Source organism: Ctenopharyngodon idella, chromosome 13 (genome assembly GCF_019924925.1).
Source record: "Ctenopharyngodon idella isolate HZGC_01 chromosome 13, HZGC01, whole genome shotgun sequence".
Classification (NCBI taxonomy): domain Eukaryota; kingdom Metazoa; phylum Chordata; class Actinopteri; order Cypriniformes; family Xenocyprididae; genus Ctenopharyngodon; species Ctenopharyngodon idella.
Window position 1 is genome coordinate 24,583,966 of NC_067232.1, and position 18,633 is coordinate 24,602,598.

At 38.1% G+C, this 18,633-nt stretch overlaps 1 long non-coding RNA gene across 1 annotated transcript; it reads left to right on the forward strand.

Moving 5' to 3' along the window:
* Positions 1 to 716: 716 nt before the first annotated feature.
* LOC127524555 (uncharacterized) lies at positions 717 to 18,289 on the forward strand. The gene is made up of 3 exons (XR_007933082.1): positions 717 to 1,643; positions 9,766 to 9,843; positions 12,699 to 18,289. It is a non-coding gene; the product is annotated as an uncharacterized LOC127524555 (long non-coding RNA).
* The last annotated feature ends 344 nt before the right edge of the window (positions 18,290 to 18,633 follow it).

The following is an 18,633-nucleotide window of genomic DNA, read 5'->3' on the forward strand; positions in this document are numbered from 1 at the left end:
GAAAGGGCACCAAATTACCAGTAGACTGGGGTGTAATGATATTCAAACTGAACCTAAAAACCGCGATACACCACCCACGGTATGTACCGAGATACTCTCATGGCGTACCAAACGTGCCCCGCCCAGCCCTGGCCGGCCCATTGGATCTAAATACACTGCGTTGTTGCCTTACCACCATTAACGACTAATAATCGCAATATGCTCCGCATTTTGTTACTTTCGATAAGAAACAATGTGTCATCTTTCCAATTCTGTCCATTTTATCGCGAAATTCAAACATAAAATTCCGTTTTTACGCTCTTTGATGTCGCGTGACAGATCATTGAACAGGCACCTCATTTCAAACGGCAGCGCGGAGCACGAGAGAACGCGATCATCTCTTCCTCTTTAAAACTGAACATCTGAAGGTATGTTGAAAGATACAATACAACTTACTGAAATATATTATATTTCTTGTAATCGCTCAATCAGTGTTTCAACGGTGGAAAGACGTCAATAAAACAGCTTGTAAACAATGTCACGTAGCATTTACCTCAGGCGAGTCCACAGCTTTTTAGTTCACTGGAGAAATGAACTCTTTCGCTAAATATATGCACTATATTAGCCTATATATTCATTATATTTTACTTGTTAGTGATGTCTTGATTATTTAATGTAGCCTATGTTTAAATAAATCTGTCATGAAAATGACAGCCGTGTAAATGATTATAATTCAACAACGAATTGGAGTAAAAACATAATTTTATAATTAGATTTAGAAATTAATGCAAAACTGCCTTATGTGGAGTTTACATGTTTGGAAACAATTTGTTATTTGAGTGTTGATTACTATATCTAAAAAATAAATAGCAACTGAATTTAGGCTAATAGTTTGGGCTCTGTTTAAATTCATTTAAAGACAGACACACAATTAGTAGTGTTCAGTAAACTGTTTAATTAAAAAAAAAAAAAAAAAGCAATTTTGTTTAGTTTTCTACCCCAGCTGTACTGAACCGTACCGAACTGTGACTTCAAAACCGAGGTACGTACCGAACAGTCATTTTTCAGGAATATCTAAATTACCAAACTAAATCCTTAGCCACTATTTCACCACCTCCTCTAGGTTTTTGTACCAGTGACACTTTGTGGAGGACAGTCCAACACATTTGATTCCTCACAAAAAGTTGCTAATTAGAGCAGCAGATATAGTCAGCACACGTCACTGTATTTAATAAAAGAGTAAAGAGTACTGAATGACGTGAAAAGGGTGACTATAATTCATTCTGAATTTGTTGGGATATACTTAGTCACACACCAAAAAAATAAATCATGAATAAGTAGCCACACCATGCACACACACACGTAGACATCTCATCAACCCAAACAAGAGCAAAGAATCAATACTGAGTCTCATTCACCTCCTATTCCTCACAGCGTGTGTCCATCATGCCTTACTGAGAAGTGGCTCTCATACTGTGTAAACCACAGACCACAAATATAACGGCACCCTGTGAGTGAGTGAGTGAAAAATACCATCCTCATCATTTACCTGCTGCTTCTCCTTATTGGCTTTCAGTTGGCTGTTGTTTTACAGATTCAGGGACACCAGTCCTGGGATCACTGGAGGATTCACTCTCTATAAAAAGCTAAAGGTTCACAGCAAGGTCAGTGTCACTATTCTTCTATTTTGATGGCACTTTCATTGGCAGGTTTTTAATAAAAAAAATTCACTGCTTGTGGATAAAATGGCAGTTTAGGGACATTTTCAGGATGATAAACCTAACAGGTCTGGCATTTCACAAATCATGAAGTCTTCCTATTTGGAAAAAAAAAAAAAATTTATGCACTATACAATGTTTTGTCAATCAATACAAAAAAGGAGAGAGCAAAATATGATCCAGACGATGGCAGTAATGCTGAGGGCTTGAACCCTAGGAGACACAGCTTGCAGTACTGTAATTCAGCAGTGGTGGCACTAGGGGGCGCTACCAACTAAATAATGTCTTGGAAGCAAAAAAAAAAAAAAAAAATAGATTCAGACAGACACTGAGAGGAAGAGAGAAGAGAAAAAACAATGTAGACGATGAGTTAAACTGAATTTAGTAAACCATAGAACAGGGACTAGTTTGGCCATTAAATACTATAGGAAGTTGGTCCGCCTTTTGGTTCCTCAACGCTTTCCACTATTCCAGGAAGATGTTGTAACACGGTTGTGCGTATTTGCTCCCATTCAGACACAAGCATCAGTTATTCAATTAGTAGGGTTGTATGGCTCCCAGTCGACATTCAAATTTGTCCCAAAGGTGTTCAGTGGGGTTTAGGTCTAGGCTTTGTGCAGGCCATCTTTGTTTTGCATCCTAGTGCGCTCTTTAATAAACCACATTATACTGAAAAAAATGTCAAAGAAGAAGATTGTATGTGTGATTTTATTTACTAGCCAGTAATGGACATAGCTGAAATAAAATGAAATGGTATGTGCACACTTTAGAGCAGGTGCATGACCAGAACACATCCAAGAAGGCCTTAAAAAAACCAAAATGGGTCAAAACATTGTTTGTCTACTGTTAAGATTGTTGAGAGCATTGTGGCAGTATAGCTAAAATAGCCAAACCCATAAGGGGGTGTCCACACTTTTGGCCATGTACACACACATAGGCAGAATGTTGAGCTTAGAAAGATATTAATAGTTGTGTACTCAGCTGTGTTTAAAGCTTCAGCAAATATGCCACAGATGGGAAATTTAGAAGATTACAGGACAGAGATATTTTTGAAGGTGGGAAATCTGAAAATACGTCATTTAAAACTAGCTTTATATTACTATGGCTATATAAGGAATAGTTAAATCCAAAAATTAAAATGTCGATCCAAACCTGTATGTCTTTTTTCTGTGAAACACTAAATATTTCAAACTTTGGACCTCATTTTCTTTCATTGTATGGACAAAAATAAAGACTTTTTCAAATTATAATCCTTTGTGTTCTACAGAATAAAGCAAGTCATATGGGTTTAGAATGCAATCAAGGTAAATAATCAATTTAAAGGGTTAGTTCACCCAAAAATGAAAATTCTGTCATTAATTACTCACCCTCGTGTCATTCCACATCCGTAAGACCTTCGTTCATCTTCAGAACACACATTAATATATTTTTAATGAAATCTGAGAGGTTTCTGTACCTTCGTAGAGATCCAACTCTACTGCCACTTTCAAAGTCCAGAAGGGTAGTAAAGACATCATTAAAGTACTCCATGTGACTCCGGTGTTTTAAGCTCAATTTTATGAAGCGACACGAGTGCTTTGTTTGCTCAAAAAAACATAATTTACAACTTTATTTACAAAATAATATTATCCAAAGCATGTTCACGCAACAATGTCAGCACAAAACACATGCGTTGTGGTGCTCTCGTGAACACTCCTGCATGTGTGTTGTGTTGACGTGCGAGTTCAGTGTTGCCAAGTCCGTGGTTTTCCCGTGTAATTGGGCTGCTTTTGACATTTTATTAGCATCCCTCCACCACCCCATTTCCTCACTTCTAGTCCTAACTATTCTTATCACAGCCGGGGGAGTACTCTGGGTTTGGGCCAAGATTTCAAGCTCAGAGCAGCATGCCAAATACGCATAGCCTTTACTCTACTTAATTATATATGTAAGTGTGAACTTGTGAAGTTGTTGCCACCATAGATATGTATACGTAGATGCCTCATTCCACCTCTTCCAGACACGTCGATGCGCCCGCCATCTTACAACGGTTAGGGTGTCGTCACTCACAGTAAGAATCAATGATAGCACAACATTGCGCACCTTCTGGTTGTGAAACCTCCGAGATTTAAATTCCCCAAAAAAATGGATAACCTTTCACAGGTGAGAATGTGTTGATGTATTCAATATTATATGTTTTTACTATGGTACTTTTAATGTTTTTACTTTTACTATGGTATAACTTTTTAATGTTGTGTCAGCTGATGCCTTCGTCTTGTTGTATTGTTTAGTTTAGCTAAATCATCTGCTGAAGTCTATTTCATATATAGATATTCATACATGCGTCTAACTACGATTGCAGACGCTCAGTCAACTTGCTCTCGAATGTTCAGGGACTGCTCCAATATGGCGGACAGCTTACATATAGTGGCCCATTGAAGGCATCTATGTATATATATATATCTATGGTTGCAGCGGGTAAAAATGTTTTCCGCGGGTTGATTTCCACCCCCATATGTAAATTTTCGGCACTCCAACACCCCCAAAACACCCCCCAGATGTGCATATATTAAGAGGAGAATTTGGCTGCACAATAGGGAAAATCGTTATTTTTGGGCTATTACCTTTTTTGCACAAACAAAGCACCCGCGTCACTTCATAAAATTGAGGTTAAACCACTGAAGTCACATGGAGTACTTTAATGATGTCTTTACTACCTTTCTAGACTTTGAAAGTGGTAGTTGTGTTGGATCTCTAAGGAGGGACAGAAAGCTCCCAGATTTCTTTAAAAACATCTTAATTTGTGTTCTGAAGATGAACGAAGGTCTTACGGGTTTGGAACGACTCGAGGGTGAGTAATTAATGACAGAATTTTCATTTTTGGGTGAACTAACCCTTTAAGGATACAACTGCAATGAACAGTAAGACAAAAATAGGAAATGAGAGATAATATGCCTTTAAAACTCAACTCAACAACTAGACTTGTTATTGTGTGGTTTGTTCTCACATGGAGCACCGGGCTCTTCAGGCATTCACTCTGTATATAAAGACCCAGTAGGTGGGATCTGGACACTAGTAGGCCTCTGGCTGTTATGTGCATGTCCCGCCTCTGAAGCCTGTGTTGCTTGAAAAGATGACTACACAGACCCCCTGTGACCGGCTTTGTAGGGCCTGGGTTGAGGTTTGGATGTGCCATCCATCATTCTAGACCTCCCCTGTTGAGTTTAAAGGACAAGTGTTATGATTGTTTGTCTTATGAGAGACATCAGATTATGTGTTGGCAACAGTTCAGGGGGATGGCAGGACAAGCTGTTGCTATGGTGACAGTGCCCGTGGTCTGTTTAGGGGCTGTCTGACCCTATTTCAGATAAACCATTATTACACGCGTAAAGATACACACATGCACATTCATAAAACATGAAGCTGTATGATACTGCTAATACTGCTGCTGTGATCCAGCATCAAAACATGTTTTGGATAATAGATGTGATATGATTAAATTGTGCCCTGGCTGGAACAAATGGAAATCAAACTAATTTGGTATGGCAAATGAGTGCGTGGAAGCTGTCGCCAAAGCTTCAGATTGATAGTTGTGCCTGCTTTTAATAGAAACTGTTTTTTTTACCCCCAATCAAACATCTCCATCTTCAAATAAAGGATCAGATCGCATGCTTCATCATTCCTAATAGTGGACTGTAAGTAAATGAGACTCTTAGTCGAGATGAATTACTCGCCTCGTAATATGAAATCACTCATGCAACACACTGCCATGTTCTCACCGCTCTAAATACACCAGCATAATTACTAAACTGTCTTGGTCGGAACAAATGGATGAAAATTGCAATATATAGACTTTATTCTTTTTTACAGTCTACGATATAGACCTGGATCCCAGAGCTGAGATTGTTAGTCAGATGGGATGTCTGCCATGTTGCCTTGCTGGGTCACATCCAAAAATAAATAAATAAATAAAACAGAGAGGACACATCATGCAGAGGGCAATGGAATTGCACATCTGAGCCTAAAATAAATAATATGTATTGCATTTTTTACTCTTGCGTCTGATTAAATAAAGCACATTCCTCCATAAAGCCAATATTATGATTCAGACTGAGGAAGAACTTTATCGCTTTATGCAAAAATGCGCTCTTGTGAGTCACTTTTGTCATCATTTACTCACCCTTGTGTCATTTCAAACATGTACAAGTCTCCTTCTTCCTTAAAACACAATAGGAGAGAATGGAAAGACCAACGAACAGACGCTTTCAAGCTTCAAGGATGCAAAAGCTGCAAGATTCTTAAAAGTGCTTGATAAGACTTTAATTATATTCTAAGTCATAAAAGATACATTTGTGTAAAAAAAAAAAATGAAATTTAAGGTGTTATTAACTGCTAATTTTCCCCTCCAATGATCATTGTAACCGGATCATTAAATGAGTTGAACTTGAGAATGGATTAGTCCGATTTGTGGACAAATCATTCAAGACCGTTTTGTGAACTGATTTATTAAGATTCAAAACTTAAAGGGTTAGTTCACCCCGAATTGAAAATTATGTCATTAATTACTCACCCTCATTTCGTTCCAAACCTGTAAGACCTTCGTTCATCTTCAGAACACAAATTAAGATATTTTTGATGAAATCTGAGAGCTTTCTGTCCCTCCATTGACTGCCTTTGCAACTTGATTTTTGATGCTTCAAAAAGTTCATAAAGAGATCGTAAAACTAATCCATATGAATCGAGGGTTTTTTTGAAGCGACTCGATCGCAAACCTCTTCTGGAAGCTCAAACATGCTGCGTAACACACGAGAATGAACCTCACTGGTTACGCAGCACGTTTGAGCTTCTGGAAGAGGTTTGTTCTCGTGCGTCATTGAGCGTCTGTTTATGTTCGTTGATCAAGGTTTATATGTGCGTAAAAGCCTAAATTCAATCTGTTCATAATAAAAAGCGATTGAGTCTCTTCAGAAAATCTGGACTAAACCACTCGATTCATATGGATTCGTTTTACGATCTCTTTATGAACTTTTTGAAGCATCAAAGATCAAGTTACTTAGCTGTCTATGGAAGGAAATCTGACAGCATTCTGTCATCAAAAATAATTTGTGTTCTGAAGATCTTGCGGGTGTGGAACGACATGAGGGTGAGTAAATAATGACAGAATTTTCATTTTGGGTGAACTAACCCTTTAAAGGGATTATTAATTAACAAAACAGACATCGCTACTCATGAACTCTGAACTCATGAACACGAAGACATTAAGTAAAGCTATGGTGTATTTTAAATGACTTAAAGGGTTAGTTCACCCTAAAATGATAATTCTGTCCTTAATTAATCACTCACATGTCGTACCAAATCCGCAAGACCTTCGTTCATCTTCAGAACACAAATTAAGATATTTTTGATGAAATCTGAGAGGTTTAGGTTGAAACACTGTAGTCACGTTGACTATTTTAACTTTGTCTTTACTACTTCTCTGGACTTTGAATGTGGTAATTTCATTGCTTTCTATGGGAGATTAAAAAAAACTCTTGGATTTCATCAGAAATATCTTAATTTGTGTTCTGAAGATGAACAAAGGTCTTATGCGTTTGGGACGACATGAGGGTGAGTAATTAATGACAGAATTTTCATTTTTGGGTGAACTAACCCTTTAAAGGGATTATTAAACAGACATCGCTACTCATGAACTCTCGCATGAAGACACCAAGTAAAGCTTCTCTGGACCTTGAATGTGGTAATTTCGTTGCTTTCTATGGGAGATAAAAAAATAAAAAAAAACTCGATTTCATCAAAAATATCTTAATTTGTGTTCTGAAGATGAAGATGAGGGTGAGGGTGAGTAATTAATGACAGAATTTTCATTTTGGGTGAACTAACCCTTTAAAGTCCCCCTGAAATCAAAATTGAAGTTTTTTAGCTTTTAGTATGAATATGTTAGCCTTAATGTTATGAATAAGCTGGTGTGTTCAAAAACAATGACAAAATTCGCATTTAGGAGATATAAGCATTCAAAACTTACAGTCTCTCACTTCCGCTAAAATGGATCACGGATTTTCATGACATCACATCACACTTCAGTTTCTCGTCAAATCTTAGATCCAATCAAATGCTCTCTAGAATCTGAAGTCCCGCCTCCTTCTACACTCTTACAGACGCTGGAGCAGCGGCTGAAATCGGTCACGTGTTCACACATTTACTAGTTTCTACATGTTGAATGGCACATAGTGCACTATATAGAGAATAGGTAACGATTCAGACAGTGTAAATATGCTTTCCTTTGACGCGAATGAAGTCCGTTTTCATCTTAGTGTCACATGAACTGCTGCAACGCGAGCAGTCTGGTCCGGTCCGGTCCAGAGACACGAGAGCACAGAGTGGATCATATGCGCGAGTCGGCACAGACCACAAAAGGTATCAGACCCATTTGAATTCTGCACAGAATGCTGTATATTAAAGCGATATAAAGGACATTAGGAGGAGAAACGGTTAGAGATTATAAGGAAACTGAGGTTTTACAGAGTCTAACGGCTCTGGCCGAGCTGTAACATAAACTAAGCGCTATTGGCTATTTTAAAAAAAGGGGCGGGGCTGTTCGATATTCGGTTAAGTCTGACGTCACGCAGCAGCGCTTCCGAGTCCAAACGCTCTATCTCATACCACAAGAAAACAATAAACGGTGCTAATATACACACACACGATACTACCAAAAAATTATAATCATAACCTTTATCTCCATACCAAAATACCAGATGGCCAGACAGTGATTCATCTTTTATAAATCGTTAAAATATTAATATCTGTAACGCTGTGAGCATGGAGACTGTTGTGTAGACTAAGTATTTTAAATGTTTAACTTTAAAATGTTAAATGTTTATTATGAATAAATAGCGCTTATAAACGGCCGTCGAGATGGTATTCTCAAGTGAAACGAGTCGAGGCTTGGACCCGGAAACGGCGTTCCTTTCGTCACGACTTAACAAACGGATAGAGACAGAGCGCATTTAGTATAATCTGAAAACCACGCCCACCGGGGGGCAAAACAATCCAACCGTCTCCATTGACTTTGTATTGCGTGAGGCTGCCTCCTTGTCATTTCTGACTTATTACAAAAAACAGAGCAATGCCTAAAAGCTGCTGTGTGACAAGGTGTACACTAACAAGCTAAAAAACCCAGAAATAAGTTTTTATAAGCTGTCGACCCCAAAACGGATACAGGCACAAAAGTGGATACAGGCAGTGAGACAGATCGCAACGGGTCATATTACTATAAGAAATACATTGGAGGGGAATGTAATCGGCAAAAACATATGCTAAACAAATAAACAAAAACAAACCATTCATTATTTTTAACCATGTCAAAGTATTATTTTACCTGTCGCCGAATACGTTCCTCTCCAATGTAGTTCTTATAGTAATATGACCCATTGCACTCTGTCTCACTGCCTGTATCCACTTTTGTGTCCTTAAACATTCGTTTTTTGGGGTCGACAGCTTATAAAAACTTAGTTCTGGGTTTTTTAGCTTGTTTGCTGTATACCATGTCACATAGCAGCTTTTAGACATTGTTCTATTTTTTGTTATAAGCCAGAAATGACAAGGAGGCAGCCTCATGCTATATAATGTCAATGGAGACTGTTGGATTGTTTCCCCCCCAGTGGGCGTGTTTTCAGATTATGACGCGTGTCGCTCTGTCTCTATATCGCCCTGTCTTCCTGTTTCAGTTGAAATTACGTCATCACATTGAATAATGCTGCGCGTTCCAACACTCCTCAGTGGGCCTTTAAATTTCAGTCTGTTATTCACACAAATCTTTGTGATGTTCGCTTTCGAAACGCTTTAAAACATTCACATATCTTTTGTATTGAACCAGAGGTTCAACGTCACGTCACGTTCACGTTCAACATCACGTGATTTCAGCAAATGCGACTTCATACTGTTTCGAACCTTGGATTGGAAGCATTTTAAAATCCTTGAATTTCAAAACACAGCTGGAGGGCGTTGATGTGGTGAATCCATGACCGAGTGTCTAATGGTTTTAATGATTGAGAGTTTCGAAGAGCTTCATTTCTCCTTTCACTTGCTTCAGAAGACATACTGAACACGTGCCATATGGACCACTTTTCTGAATGGACTTTGACTTGACTCCTAGTGGCGTGGATCTTAAGTGAGTAAACATTTTATGCATTTTAAAAAAGTGATGTGTAAAACTTTTTAATGAGGGAAAAATGACCGAGTACATCTTGAAAGTGAGCTATGTGTTTAAAGCTCACACCAAAACTGGAGCTTGTCCAGTTTTAGAAATGTCACATGTCTAGTTTATTTAATAGTTTAAGCCTGAAGGGGAGAGACATTAGCTTTAATCAGTGTTATTGAATTGACAGATGAGACATGTCCTCACTGAGACTCTACACTTTTATGTCTCTTTTATGTGTGTTTTGCACAAGCCATTTTGATCATCAAATTCACACATTTTTTTCATCACTGTAAATGGCATGTATTTGTACGTAAAAAGGTTCCCAGTGATGTTAAGACGAATCATGTGTGCTGTTAAGGTGTCCACAGTGAATAGTACTGTGTACTTAAAGGGTGGACGGAAAAGGTCTTTACTACTTCTATTTCAATCTGAGTGATGGAAAGATGGGTGGTGAGAGGGACAAAGAGAAAAAGAGGAACACTAAACAATTCCAAATGCCACAAGAGCAGTACATTTACTGACCCATGACTCACTGCACTCCCAGCATACACACAGTCTCTGCAGTTCAACATCATGCTGTATCCCAATGTTCCTCTCTGTGTGTATATTTTCAGTCATTTTAGTTTTGTGTCCTTTTACAAAGATTAAAGCCCATGTATAACTATAGAAGCAGAACTGGAGGGCAGGTGGGTTGGAGTTCAAGAAAACTTCTGAAAAGAAGTACTTCAGCTGACGACCCTGAGGCTAGATGTGCAGACAAAGTTGTTCAAGCTCATGGTTTGTTTTTTTTGGTGGAAAAATCGCCCTGTGAGATTAAAAAGTGATGTCTCACACACACAAAGTAGAGGCTAAGACACTTAAGTCAAGCATCATTCAAGAACCAAATGATATATGAATAAGACATGAGAGCATCTGGGACTGTGTCAGGCCAAAAAGCTAAACCCAAACCTCTACAAGAACACACAAGTTAAACCACTTACATTTAAAACCCATCTTCTGTTTTTATAAGTGTGTCATGTCACTGCTTATTCCCATGAGGGAACATGTGAACATTTTGTCTCATTACATGCATAAATCTGGGATCCCCAAATGTCATGTTTTGTTAAAAACAAATAGAAGTATTTGTACAGTGTCTCTGAGTACACTGAATCCTGTGGTACTTTTCTCTGATTGGACTTGTCTTATGACAATGTGAGTGAAATAGCAACGAATGTAAGAATGTTCTGAACACAAAAGTACCATTTATATTTTCAATTCATTAATTCTCTTTATTTGATCAAAATTATGGCAATAAATTTTTTTAAATAATAATTACTACACCTCAAACCACATGTTCTGACTGAAGGGGGGTGGATTCTGGAAACCACTGCCGCTTATATATCTTTTAAGTTATTAATCAACATTTATCTTTCTGTTAAATTATTTGAATGACTACTTCAACGTATGTTAAAGCATTTATTTTCCTTTTCAAACACTAGAAAATAATTTTGAATATTGTCTGTACCTCTCACTGAGAGAAAAGAACGTAATCACTATGTTTTGGGAAAGTTTCCTGCTCAGAGCAGAGCTCAGATCAACTTCAACCTTGAAGAAGCTGTGAATCATGTGTATCTGTGTATGTGCGCTAAGTGTTCTGTGCAGGTCCTTTGTACTGGTGGAGAACAGACAGACACCATGTCATGACCCCAAAAGGACATCCAGTACCTAAATCCAGAGTCCCCTCGTCAGCATCCTGACGAATGGAGATATGCTTCTGACTATCTGTCCATGTGTGGAAGATTACCAAATTTGTCTATTTTTCTTAGCCAATCAGAATCATTCAACCTGAAGTAATGACGTAGTTAGTTGACTCTGTTAAAGTATAATTGTTGTGGAAATGTGAATGTACTCAGAGCGGCCTACGAACTCCTCGTGAGATTTGAAGCTGGCTTCTGCTGATGAAACTGCAAACTATTCTTCAAAAATTTTCTTCAATTAATTTTTTTAAACTCTGACTCCAGGTCTTCATTCATCATATCTGGTCTTTTGGGTCTTTAACTGTAAGATTCCCCTACACGACCGTAACTCAATACTTCATATGCATTCAAATTTATATAAAACATGTGAAATCGTAATAATTAAACAGCAGTTTAATTATTAAACTGTAAAGTAGTTCTGTTCCTCAAACTGAGTAGGGTTATGAGAGTGCGTTCCAGATAGACTGGATTTTACAGCGATTCTTTCTGCAAGTTAAATTGATACATGGATGGATGTGCTTTTTTGGGCTTCAAAATCACGGTTACTATGCACTCCCATTATCAAGCTTGGAAGAGCCAGAATATTTTTAATATAACTCCGATTGTGTTTGACTGAAATAAGAAAGTCATATCCACCTAGGATGGCTTGAGGGTGAGTAAATTATGGGATAATTTTCATTTTTGGGCGAACTATCCCTTTAATAAGTGAATCATTGAACCATTCACGCAACTGATTTGTTCAAAAATGCTGATTCATTCAGGAACAAAACACCACTACTGTGTTCCTCAGAGACTCAGCAATTAATTCCAATGTGACTGTTATGAACTATACTGCTCAAAAAAATTAAAGGAACACTTTTTAATCAGAGAATAGCATCAAGTCAGTTAAACTCCTGGGATATTAATCTGGTCAGTTAAGTAGCAGAGGGGGTTGTTAATCGGTTTCAGCTGCTTTGGTGTCAATGAAATTAACAACAGGTGCACTAGATGGGCAACAATGAGACAACCCCCAAAACAGGAATGGTTTTACAGGTGGAGGCCATTGACATTTTTTTTCTCTACTCATATTTTCTGACTGTTTTTCACTAGTTTTGCAGAGTCAGTGTCACTACTGATAGCATGAGGTGATACCTGGACCCTACAGAGGTTGCACGGGCAGTCCAACTCCTCCAGGATGGCACATCAATACGTGTCTCCCAGCACAGTCTCAAGAGCATGGAGGAGATTCCAGGAGACAGGCAGTTACTCTAGGAGAGCTGGACAGGCCCGAGGAAGGTCCTTAACCCATCAGCAGGACCGGTATCTGCTCTTTTGTGGAAGGAGGAACAGGATGAGCACTGCCAGAGCCCTACAAAATGACCTCCAGCAGGCCACTGGTGTGAATGTCTCTGACCAAACAATCAGAAACAGACTTCATGAGGGTGGCCTGAGGGCTCGACGTCCTCTAGTGGGCCCTGTGCTCACTGCCCAGCACCGTGGAGCTCGATTGGCATTTGCCATTGAACACCAGAATGGGCAGGTCCGCCACTGGCGCCCTGTGCTTTTCACAGATGAGAGCAGGTTCATCCTGAGCACGTGACAGACGTGAAAGGGTCTGGAGAAGCTGTGGAGAACGTTATGCTTGTTCAGCATGACCGGTTTGGTGGTGGGTCAGTGATGGTCTGGGGAGGCATATCCATGGAGGGACACACAATCCTCTACAGGCTAGACAATGGCACCCTGACTGCCATTAGGTATCGGGATGAAATCCTTGGACCCATTGTCAGACCCTACGCTGGTGCAGTGGGTCCTGGGTTCCTCCTGGTGCACAACAGTGCCCGGCCTTGTGGCGAGAGTATGCAGGCAGTTCCTGGAGGATGAAGGAATTGATACCATTGAATAGCCCCCACGCTCGCCTGACCTAAATCCAATAGAACACCTCTGGAACATTATTTTTCGGTCCATCCAACGCCGCCAGGTTGCACCTCAGACAGTCCAGGAGCTCAGTGATGCCCTGGTCCAGATCTGGGAGGAAATACCCCAGGACACCATCTGTTGTCTCATTAGAAGCGTGCCTCAACGTTGTCAGGCATGCATACAAGCACATGGGGGCCATACAAACTACTGAGTACCATTTTGAGTTGCTGCAATGAAATTTCAGCAAAATGGACTAGCCTGCTGCATCATTTTTTCACTTTGATTTTTGGGGGGTGTTTGAATTCAGTCCTCTGGTTGATCATTTTCATTTCCATCAAACGATGTGGCATCCTTTCATTCCTAACACATCACCCAGTCCATATCAGTATAGATATCCAGCATGATATTTTTCACCATTGAGATCTGATTTTTGATTCTTAATTTTTTTTAGCAGTGTATTTTAGTTGACAAGGAAAAAAACAAAGTAACTGGCAATGTTGTGTCTAAACTGTACTTAATATTTACTCAACTTTTCTTTTTTGTCTGAGCGATAAGCAAGGGAAAACAGCAGAAAACTGCACGCACACAGGTGAAAGCCTCTGAACAGGTTGGAGAATTTAATCATAAATAATTCTTTGATACATAAACCTTTTAGCCTCTTTTGTCTCAGTACTATAAGAATCAGTGCATTGTCACTCTCAAATCTTCATGGTGAATCAGAGACTATTCAAATTCAGAGCTCAATTCCAACTAAAGTGTCTTTCGGCTCTGACGTTCTGCAGTCTTCTCCTGTTATGAGTCAGATGCACTAGATTATTGGACTTTACAATGTTTTGCCACTGTGGAATTCCAAATCCGTTTGAGATGGCAATAAACAGAAGTAACGATTAAAGTTGTTTGTTTTCTCAGAGTAGAGCAATGCAGGATGAGTCCTTCATATCCGCATTCAAATCAGCTTTAGAGAGACTTGTATAAAATTACATCCTGAGGAAGCTGTTGATTAAACTTGCATCTTGATGAAGATGCATGCTAGTTATCTTCACTCTCTCACGCTCAAAAGAACTGAGGACAGTTGAAATCTTTATCAGCCCCGCACTCTTCTGTCATCAAGCCATCATTTATTCAGGCTGATGGCTTCAAAATGGCTCACCACAAATGGACACTATTTCTATCTATAGAAGAATCCCTGAATCTATTCATCCATCTGCGGGGTTCATATACAACCATTTCTCTCACACAGTCAGTCGACTACTGGAAGTAGGAGTGCCAGTTTGAAATAAAATGACGGAATCAATTATCAGTTTATTAATTCAAAAATAAAAATGTAAATAAACAATGGCTTTTTTAAAATAATAAATCTTGAATTCTATTTTTTATTTATTTACTTATTCAATAAAAAAATAAAGTGTTAGTTAATATAACAATAAAATAATGCATCAATTTTACAATTTTTTAAAAGCATTTAAATAAATAAACAGACAAACCTTGGCCAAATTGCTTTTCTTTATCCTTTTGCCAATCCCTTTTCTTTCTCCATTTATCAGTAAAGTAAAATTATTTAATTGCATGTTTTTAATATTTAAAGTCCCTATGTAGTCAATAATTGTATCCCTTAAAACTCATTTTTGATCACCAAAATTACATATATAAACGTTTTTGCTGTGAAAAAAAAAAAAATGCCTTAAAATAGCTTGAATGTAACTCTACACCCTAAGCTTGCTTCATTTAGTATACACGAATCTATGAATATGCTAATTAGCCCCGCCTCCACTCACTCGCACCGCACGAGCTCAGCGATCCAGTCTTACTGAGGTAAATGCTGCACAATGGTATCGCTTTTCACAACATTGGACACATAACGGTAAATAATATGATTAGCTTGACTAAGTTATCAAACAGCTGTTAAAAATGTGTAGCTAATGTTACACAAACCATGTTCGCCATCTTAGAGTCAGCTGCCTTATAAAAATTAGTAACGTTATCCTTAGAAATGCTTTGAACGACTCAGAACTTTAGTGGAGAAAGTTTATCATAACATGGTAATATACATAATACTATATTGCTAAATCTACCCGATCTGATTTTCATATCAACAGAAAAATACCGGGATATATTCTCTTGAGACTCCCCTGCTTCAGAGCGGCCATGGTTAATGATATTGCTAAAGCCCGCGTTTTTGAAACTGACTTTAGATCATTGCCGTTTTAAAGAGAAAGTACTCAGCAATGGTGTTGACATGAATTTGCACATGGTTTGTTTTAAACACATATTAAAACACCACATAGACATTTAAACAACATTAAAAACTTGATTTTCACCACAGGGGTTTTTAAATGTATTAATAAAACAGAACTAAGGTTCTAAAGACAATCAGAAATATGTTTAAAAAGCAAACATGACATAAAAGGAATTAATCTAGTGATTCATGCCTTGACATGTATGTACTGTGAGTCTAGTATGAATCACAAAGCCCTCCGGAGCCTGCAGCTGTCTGTTTTCGACATCTAAGCCTGATGTGATGTGAATCTAGTCTTTCATGTGCGAGTGACTTTACCAAAAATATTATGAACATGATGTATTTTGCTTATATTTGATGTAATGATATATATACATAATGTATGTGTGTGCACATTCCATGTCTTTATCTCTGACATGATTATATCTGTGCATATGGATTTACTTTTTTAGCCTGGGGGGCGCAAAATCGACATGCCTTCACAATTTACCCCAAGATTTCCTTTTTTTTAGGCTGTGTTATTTCTCTAATAAGGTCTAGATTTAGCTATATATTTATGTTTTGCAATATATGAATTTAATATATAAATACCATAACTGTACATTTCTTTAAAGATTATTAAATTGCTGTGGTATTATGAAGCAGTCAGCAGAGTAGGAGATCTGAATGTGCATCATAAGTCCAAAGAGGCGTTGATAATCCGGTGTGAACTCCATAGCAAATGCTCCGAAAATGTTGCGTGTGTGTGATGAGAAACACTTCTTGACGTTTCACTTTATCAGCACTCTTGACAGTGGCCATCTGTGCCTCTTATTCACTACAGAGCTCTCTTGGGACAATGAGCAGGGGAACAAATGTTTAAAGTGTGCGTGTATGAGTTCACACTGTGCTTGCCATATTAATGTGTGTCGCAGCATTTCGATCTCTTCAGGAGGTTTATCCAAACAACCGAATGCCCCTTTGCTCACCTTTTCCATTCTGTTATAAGATAACACTTGAGAGGGATGACTTCATGTATACATGACTAGAGTAATGGCCCCATGTGTGTTTGGGGTACTTCTGGAGGACACACGATCTGAGGAGTCCTTTTTGCGCTTCCACTGTCTGGTCAGTCTGACCATCACTGTCTGGTGGACAGCCTGTGAAGTTTGGGAGCTTATTTAGTGTTGAAATCCAACATTTTCATTATATTAAGAAATTGGTACAATTGTTTAGTTGTGTGCAGAGATGAACCATTTTATAACAGTATTCAACTAGTCAGAACATAGTTGGAAGTGTGTTTCCACCTCAGAGTGAAAAAATAAAAAGCTTTATAAAACTTTATTTGTCAATTTTGACTTCATTTCTTGCAAGTTGGACTTCATATCTCACTTTTTTTTTTTATCTTAGTTGCAAATTTTTTTTCTCTTAACTGTGACTATATCTCATAATTGTAACTTTATTTCTCTTAATTGCAACTTTTTCACAGTTACAACTTTATTACTATTAATTGTAACTTTATTTATTTTAATTACAACTTTATTTCTCCTAATTGTGACTTTTATTTCTATTAATTGACTTTATAATGATTGTGACTTTATGTCTCACAATTTTGATGTTATTTCAGTTGATTGCGGGTTGAAGGTCCAAATTGTAGTTTCAGTGCAGCTTCAAAGGGCTCCACACTATCCCAGACGAATAATAAGGGTCTTATCTAGTGAAACGATCATTCATTTAAAAAAAAAAAAAAAAAAAAAAAAATTTATATACTTTTTAAACACAAATGCTCGTCTTGCACTAGCTCTGCAATGCATCACACATTACGTTAGGAAGGTCACGCGTGACATAGGCGAAAAGTAACGATCCAGTGTCTACAAAGTGAACGTGCAAAGACTAAGTCAAATGCCCTTTATGAAAAAAGGTAAAACAATGATGTCGGACGATTTTGAAGTTGGAGGAGAAAATGATATGGAGTTTTTCGCCCTACCGTGGTACTTCCGCCTACGTCACGCGTGACCTTTCCAACGTGATTGCGTCATGTGTGGCACATCGCAGAGCAGTGCAAGATGAGCATTTGTGGTTAAAAAGCATATACATTTTTTTTTTTTTTTTTTAAATGAATGATCGTTTTGCTAGATAAGGCCCTTATTCCTCGTCTAGGATCGTGTAGAGCCCTTTGAAGCTGCACTGAAACTGTAATTTGGACCTTCAACCCGTTGAACCCCAGTGAAGTCCACTATATGGAGAAAAATCCTGGAATGTTTTCCTCAAAAACCTTAATTTCTTTGCGACTGAAGAAAGAAAGACATGAACATCTTGGATGACATGGGGGTGAGTAAATTATCAGGAAATTTTAATTCTGAAGTGAACTAATCCATTAATTGCAACTTTATTTCTAGCCATAATGTGGAATTAAATCTGAGAGCTATGCTGAGGGTATGATTAGATTTTGCTCTGTTCCTCTCACACAACTGTACAGCTTCAGAAGACTTAATGTGTAATGCACCAGTCGAATAAACTATTTTTAGATTCTTCTTTTCTGTTCTACAGAAGAAATAAAATCATGCGGGTTTGGAAAAACATGAGGGTGAGTTTTTTAAAAGATGAAGGAATTCATTCAAGGAACACTAATAAATGTGATGAAAGTCCTTGGATCTCATCAATGTCTATTTTTGTTTCTTATTCATCATCAGAATAACCTTCATGGAGTTTCATAATGTTTACTAGTCTTCATCTGACAATAAGAGTGTGGGGAATGGTGAATAGATCAGGGAGTGAGGATAGTGTATGACTCATCAGGTGAGGCATACTGATCACCATGACTCCCAAAACGTCAGCTCCAATCAGACATTAGGGGCTTTCGCACCAGAGGAACCTTTTTTTCTAGAACTAATGGCTGAAGATATCTATCTA